This window comes from Choristoneura fumiferana, chromosome 24, assembly GCF_025370935.1.
Source record: "Choristoneura fumiferana chromosome 24, NRCan_CFum_1, whole genome shotgun sequence".
NCBI classification, from domain to species: domain Eukaryota; kingdom Metazoa; phylum Arthropoda; class Insecta; order Lepidoptera; family Tortricidae; genus Choristoneura; species Choristoneura fumiferana.
Window position 1 is genome coordinate 7260942 of NC_133495.1, and position 6817 is coordinate 7267758.

The window sequence follows — 6817 nt, forward strand, 5'->3', positions numbered from 1 at the left end:
TGATGATATCTCAGGATTTTAGATTCTTATCGTGATTATGACTGGATTTTGTAAATACAATAGGTACAGTCAAGGGCATAAATATATTATTATGTACGTACCAAGACGTCAAAAATATCTATACACCTTTATGCCACTAACCATAAGGTCGATATATACATATATTTTTGACGCTATGGATGTATAGATATTTCATGCCCTTGGCTGTACTGTCTGAGGGGCTAGGGTCGGTATCGCTGTAAAATTGTGTCTCGGATAATTTTCTTAACTATGTACTTAGTTGTACAATGAACCAGGGGATCCACTCACATTTTAAATTAACTCAATCAAAATGATATTAAAAAATTAACCTGTACTTAGCTAACCGCAAGTCGGTGTTTAAGGAAAAAAAAAAAACAAATTTATCTAATAGGTTCTCTGCTTGCCTACAGTCGTCTATTTAATTGCTTAGCTACAGTTTTTTCACACGGAGTATTACATAAAATACTAAATTACTCTTTGCACGTCTATTCTATCCATTCTATCGACGCGTGCGATTTGATAGATGGGTTTCACTAACATTCAACGCGTCACCGTGTAGTATTAGTCGGTTAATATGAAAATTGCCGCAAATTACCGGTTATCATAGCTGATTATTAGCTTTAATCCGTAGTTATCGGTTTTAACGCAGCACGGTAGCCGCATGGGAAAAGTAGAAAGGGGCTTTTCCTTTTTTAGTTGCAATTGTTAAGATGTTGGTAAATGCATTTTTTAAACTCTTCGAAATAACTGGGTGATTCAAAATAATAAATTTTAAAATGTTCATATCTATCTATCGGTAATAATCGGTATATCGTATATCTATAGGTACTTGTTACAAAATTTTGTGTCCATTTATTTAATCATCTTGCAAGTCTAGATCTGGATCAACTATACGCGTTTTTCTGCAAAATAAAAATAAAGGAGTAGGTACTTAATTAATAGTGCATGTTTGCATGTATCATAATAACACTGTTTTATTTGCGGTTTTTGCGACAAAAAAACTTTCTTATTTAGCGGCTAAGCAACAACTTTAATTACGCCATCTGTTGAAGAATAGCGACACTAATTATACGTTCCATTGCACTTGATTTCAAGATGGTTGTTTTTTTTTTTCAAGCATAAGCTCCGATGCCTAGTTATTTTAACGAATACATGAAAGTTATTATAATTTCGGGATTGTCCTCACATAAGTAAATAATAAATAAGCGGGTATAATAAACATAACTGGGTATGATTCGCGAGTAATCAAAACATTTTATGCTTGAGACGAGCGAGCGACTGAAACGTGAACGTAATTTTTTGACAGTGACAGTTGACAGTTCTCGTTCTCGTCTTTCCGCTTTCGTAGATTCTTTCTTTGATGTTTGTTTACATAAATAAAAAATAAAGTCCACTTTATTCAAAAACTTAAATTTGTCACACAAAATGTCAGAAAAAGATGTAAAAGATGAAGACGCTGTAAGCAACCCTCCTAGCGAGGAACAGTCTGCAAATGTCGAAGAAATTAAAGTTAATAACATGCTAAAGATCGCTTACGAAAGTATATAAGAAATTAGATGGTAAAACTTTTTATACACCTTATATATAGATAGGACATGAATTAAAACGAGCCCTTTGACTAGTGATAACCTCGGACCAAATATAAGATCAGAATGCTGCTACCGGCCAAGTGCACAAATACTATCAAATTTCTCCAAGCAATCTAGTTATACATATGGCCACATTTTGCTGTTCTTAGAATTCATACTATCTCTATTTCTTTTTTTACTTTTTATCTAAGCATAGCTTACAAAAATATGTAAGTATGCATGTATGTACTCTTTATTGTACAAAATAAGTAAACAAACACAGATGATAAACAGTACAAAGGCGAACTTATATAACCTACTTAAAATACTTACTTACTTAAAAAAGTGAAAAATAAGAAGTTTTTTCTGCTGACTGTAGGTACTTCTTGCTGATTGTACTTGCAATGTCATCCAACTTACATATCTGTAACTTCAAGTCAATCTGACCACTAAAAATGGGTCAAAATGAAGGAATGATAGAATGAGGAATGGGAGAAAGGAATGCATGAGGTTATTTTATTCTCAAAAAATCAAAAATTAACTTTATTTAATATGTCCATTTTTATAACAGATACAAACACCAGCATAACAAAAGAAGAGAGCAAAAAACTAGAAGTAGAGACATTTAAACAGCTGTACAAGCTTAGAATTGATGGCAATGAAGAGTCTTACAAGAAAATACCAAAGTTTTACTACAAACTGCCTCGACCTGATGAAGTATTGTCCCAGAAGTTGAGAGAAGAGGCCAGGGCTCAGTTTTTACAGAAAAAGAGTAAAGAATTGCTAGACAACAGCGAGCTAAAGCACCTATGGGGTTTGTTGGAGAAGTCTAACGGCAGCTACAGTATGGCCAATAATGATGAGCTGACTATTGACTATTTTCAATTTAAAAAGATAAGGGATGATGCGGGTCCCAAGTACAGGTATGAACAGAGATGAGAGTGAGAATGGAATAGGTTTTTTTTTGAGGGTTAAGTGCACCTGTGTGACTATGCCAGCCTCATTGAAAGACTCGATGTCCACATTCATCAAACACTCCTATTGCGATGTCCAGATTATCTGGCTGCAAAGGATGCTTGATGAACCTGTAAATTCGTACTGCATCTTCCGATACCGGACAACTCAAAATAATATTCACTGCACCATTGAACAGGTCCAAATCACTCAAATACCTCTCGCGGATATCCTTAGTCAATACACACTCCACCAAAAAATGTCCTACTAATGTATTATGTACTTAATCTTATTACAATCCATGCACGTGGGGATTGAACTACTTTCATCATATTTAAAAATTTAGCTTATTAAAATACAAATAACGAGATTTCAAAAATTATAAGTGCTATCCTGTAACTACCAAACTAGGCTGAGCCTGCATCCTGCATTTTTATTTTATTTTATTTTATTTTTTGTCTTGGCATCACTTTCAAGTTACAAATCAGACAGATAAGTAGAATGTCCTGTATATAGTAAAGTTAACTTGTCACAGTTGTCACACTTGTCAATACCCCCACATGTTTCTGGAAAAAATATTCTTTTTAGACGGACAGATAGATGCACAGTAAAGTAATTCTAAAAGGGCCCTGTTTTCTTTTCTTTTAAGGTATGGAATCCCAAAAAGATGTTTTCTTTCTTGTAAACTTGTACAGAACTTTAAGCTTCCGATTCGGATTCATACTTGGCTAGTTATCATATTAATCAATGCTAAATTAAATTGTCAGACCATACTTCACCGCTGAGGTGTTCGGGCGCCTCCAAGCGGCGGAAGGCAACGTTGGGCGCGTGCGCGGCGTGTCTCTGTTCAACTACATCATGCGGCGCGTGTGGCTGCAGCAGACCAGGATCGGCCTGTCGCTGTATGACGTCACCGGACAGGGCTACTTGACCGAACATGTCAGTATCACTATTACATATTATAGGTACATACTAGCTGGTTACCCGCGATTCTGTTGGCGCATAATTCGTTTCTTGCTAACAAATCTAAGCAATTTTCCGGGATAAAAACTATCCTATGTCCTTCTCTGGGACTCGAAATTATCTGTATACCGATTTCATATTACCTAAGTAGTACAGGACACAGAGATTTTCCAAGGTTTTTTTTATAAGAGGGGACAAACGGGTCACCTGATGGAGAGCGATCACCGTCGCCATGGACACACACAACACGAGGTTAATCACAGGCGGTGAAAGCAATAGGCAGGCTGCATGTACATACATAATTATTTCTTTTTCCCCAGGATCTGGAGAGTTACATAGCAGAGCTGGTACCATCCCTTGCAGCCCTGGATGGCCTGGACTCCTCGTTCAGCTCCTTCTACGTCTGTACTGCTGCCAGAAAGTTCCTGTTCTTCCTCGACCCCCTACGGGTGGGGAGAGTCAGGATCCGGGATGTGCTGTCCTGTTCCTTCCTTGACGATTTACTGGAGGTAAGAGAGAGATGGGCTACCTATAATTTAAACCAAGATGAAGTACAGCTTCCATAAAATATTTCAAACATTATGTTTGATATAAAACTTTGTCCTGAAAATTATAAGCACTATTGGTTGTGTGAACTGCAGATTTCGCGAGTTTAACCCTTCTGGTTCGCATAAGTACTACGAGAATCACAATAATTGTATATCATTTTTTATTATTATAATATGTATCACGAGTCACAGACAGACGTAATGACGTAATGTATTGATGCCCCAACGCTGCCATACTTCCAAAGTGTCCTCTTCTTCCAGCTGCGTGAAGAGGATCTGCCGATGGAACTCCAGGAACAGAACTGGTTCAGCGCGGCGTCGGCGCTGCGCGTGTACGGACAGTACCTCAACCTCGACCGCGATCACAACGGCATGCTCAGCATCAACGAGCTGGCCGGGTAACTACACAACACAACACAACACAATACAACACAACACAACACAACACAGCAAAATCCAACATTCAAAATACAACAAGGAATAAAATTCGCTCCCCTTTGGTATGCCGTGTGACGGATCCGTCCAGGCCACGCCCCCAAAGTAATGTGTACCTTATGCTTACATATTTAGAGTCCAATTTTCTTCGGATCTATCACGGCGCCCCACAATGTAATTTGAAACCTAAAAAACCTAATTAGAGTCCAACTTTCACCTTTCTTTTTGAATACCTAAAACATACCTACAGGCATACCAAAGCACAACATGGAATAGAATTCGCTCCGGTCCTCTGTATAGTTCCATATAGATACAATCCAAGGCTTTTCAAGACTAGATGGAATAGCGTGATACAGAACCAGTGAGATCCTATATATACTATAGATATGATTTGAGAGTTGAAGTAAATGATTACATACACAGCTACATAAAGAACTGATCTATCTATCTATCTAACGAAGGTTTTATTATTACAAGCTTTTATTTAGTTTTATTCAGTTTCATGTTTGTCATCAAATCTTGCAAATTGAATTTGTTCCACTTCTCGGTTACCGATTGAGCTGAAATTTTGCTTACGTGTGTAAATTGCGTGACAATACAATAATCTGGCAGTGACATCCTGGTAGTCAAGCCAGGATCGTCTTCGCAGGACGGAACTCTTCAACGGTTAATGGCACTGTCTTGAAATTTGGTATGCAATTGTAGTTATACTTATTTTAACATTTCCTTTCAGCTACGGCTCAGGCACGCTAACCCGCGCGTTCCTCGAACGCGTCTTCCAGCAGTGCTTAACATATGATGGCGAGATGGACTACAAGACGTATTTGGAGCTGGTGCTGGCGTTAGAAAACCGGCGTCAGCCCGCCGCGCTGGCGTATCTGTTCCGGCTGCTGGATATCAACTCGCAGGGGTATCTCGACAAGTTCACGCTTAACTACTTCTTCAAGGTTAGTTTAAGCGCAAAGAACGGGTACGTCAGCCATGTACGGGCTAAACACCCCACTCCATGAATATACAATCTAAAAGAAAATAGGAACCTTTTTTTATAATAATCGCCATTAAAAGCGAATGCTCTAGTTTATCAGCATCTCTAAAAACTGGCCAAGTGCGAGTCGGACTCGCGCACGAAGGGTTCCGTACCATCTATACAACATTCATTAGATATTAGCAAAAAACGGCAAAAAATCACGTTTGTTGTATAGGAGCCCCCCTTAAATATTTATTTTATTCTATTTTTAGTATTTGTTGTTATAGCAGCCACGGTTATAAAAAATCTGCGAAAAATTTCAACTGTCTATCACGGTTCATGTGACAACCTGGTGACAAACGTACGGACGGACGGACAGTGAAGTCTTCGTTTTTATCCTTTGGGTACGAAACCCTAAAAATGCTATTTAAATTACGTCGACGTTAGCCATATTTTTGCAGGTGGTAGGACCTTGTGCAAGGTCGCCCGGATTGCTACCACCATCTTGCTCGCTAATCCTGCCGTGAAGCAGCAGTGCTTGTACTGTTGTGTTTCGGCGTGGAGAGTAAGACAGCCGGTGAAATTACTGGCACTTGAGGTATCCTATCTCAGACCTCTAGGTTGGCACGCATCTGCAATACCCCTGGTGTTGCAGATGTTTATGGGCGGTGGTGATCTCTTACCATCAGGAGACCACTTGCTCGTTTGCCATCCAGTCAAATAAAAAAAAAAAAAATATGACAGCGTTCCTGGTCACAACTAAACTATAGTATAGATATGACGTTCATTTAAATTCTATATACAAAATATTTGCTCGTCAGGCAATCCAAGAGCAAATGGTGGCGCACGGCGCAGAGCCGGTCAACTTCGAGGACGTCAAGGACGAGATCTTCGACATGATCCGGCCGGAGCACCCCTCGCGCATCACTCTACAGGATCTAGTGCGCAGGTGTGTCCACTAGTACCGATTGTACAGTCAGCAGAAGAAAATCAGCAGTTGCGGTGGTCAACATGATCTAAACATTCTCTTGTTACCAGAGGTCGGAATTTTCACGGCAAAACAAAAGACTGTCGCAATCAAGCTAGTGTTAGAAGCATTTTAAGAAGAAGAAGAAGATTGATTTATTTGCCAACATGAACAATCCAGGATGGGCACATAGAATACAAATAAACAATAAACTAATAAAGAATGTGTTTGCCAGTCCCTTGCACTGTGTGGCAAAAGGAACAGGCTCAGCTTATGCTGCGCTTGCTCTTTATCGGTATCGATAGTTTTGTAATTGAAGAATAACCGGTCCACCGAATATCACGTCCGTTTCATACAAACATTTGCTACATCGCCGATCGGACTAAATCTAAAT

General features: G+C 39.0%; 1 pseudogene; it reads left to right on the top strand.

Annotated features, from left to right (window-relative positions):
• The first annotated feature begins 1348 nt into the window (after nucleotides 1–1348).
• LOC141441934 (serine/threonine-protein phosphatase 2A regulatory subunit B'' subunit gamma-like) lies at nucleotides 1349–6418 on the top strand (annotated as a pseudogene).
• The last annotated feature ends 399 nt before the right edge of the window (nucleotides 6419–6817 follow it).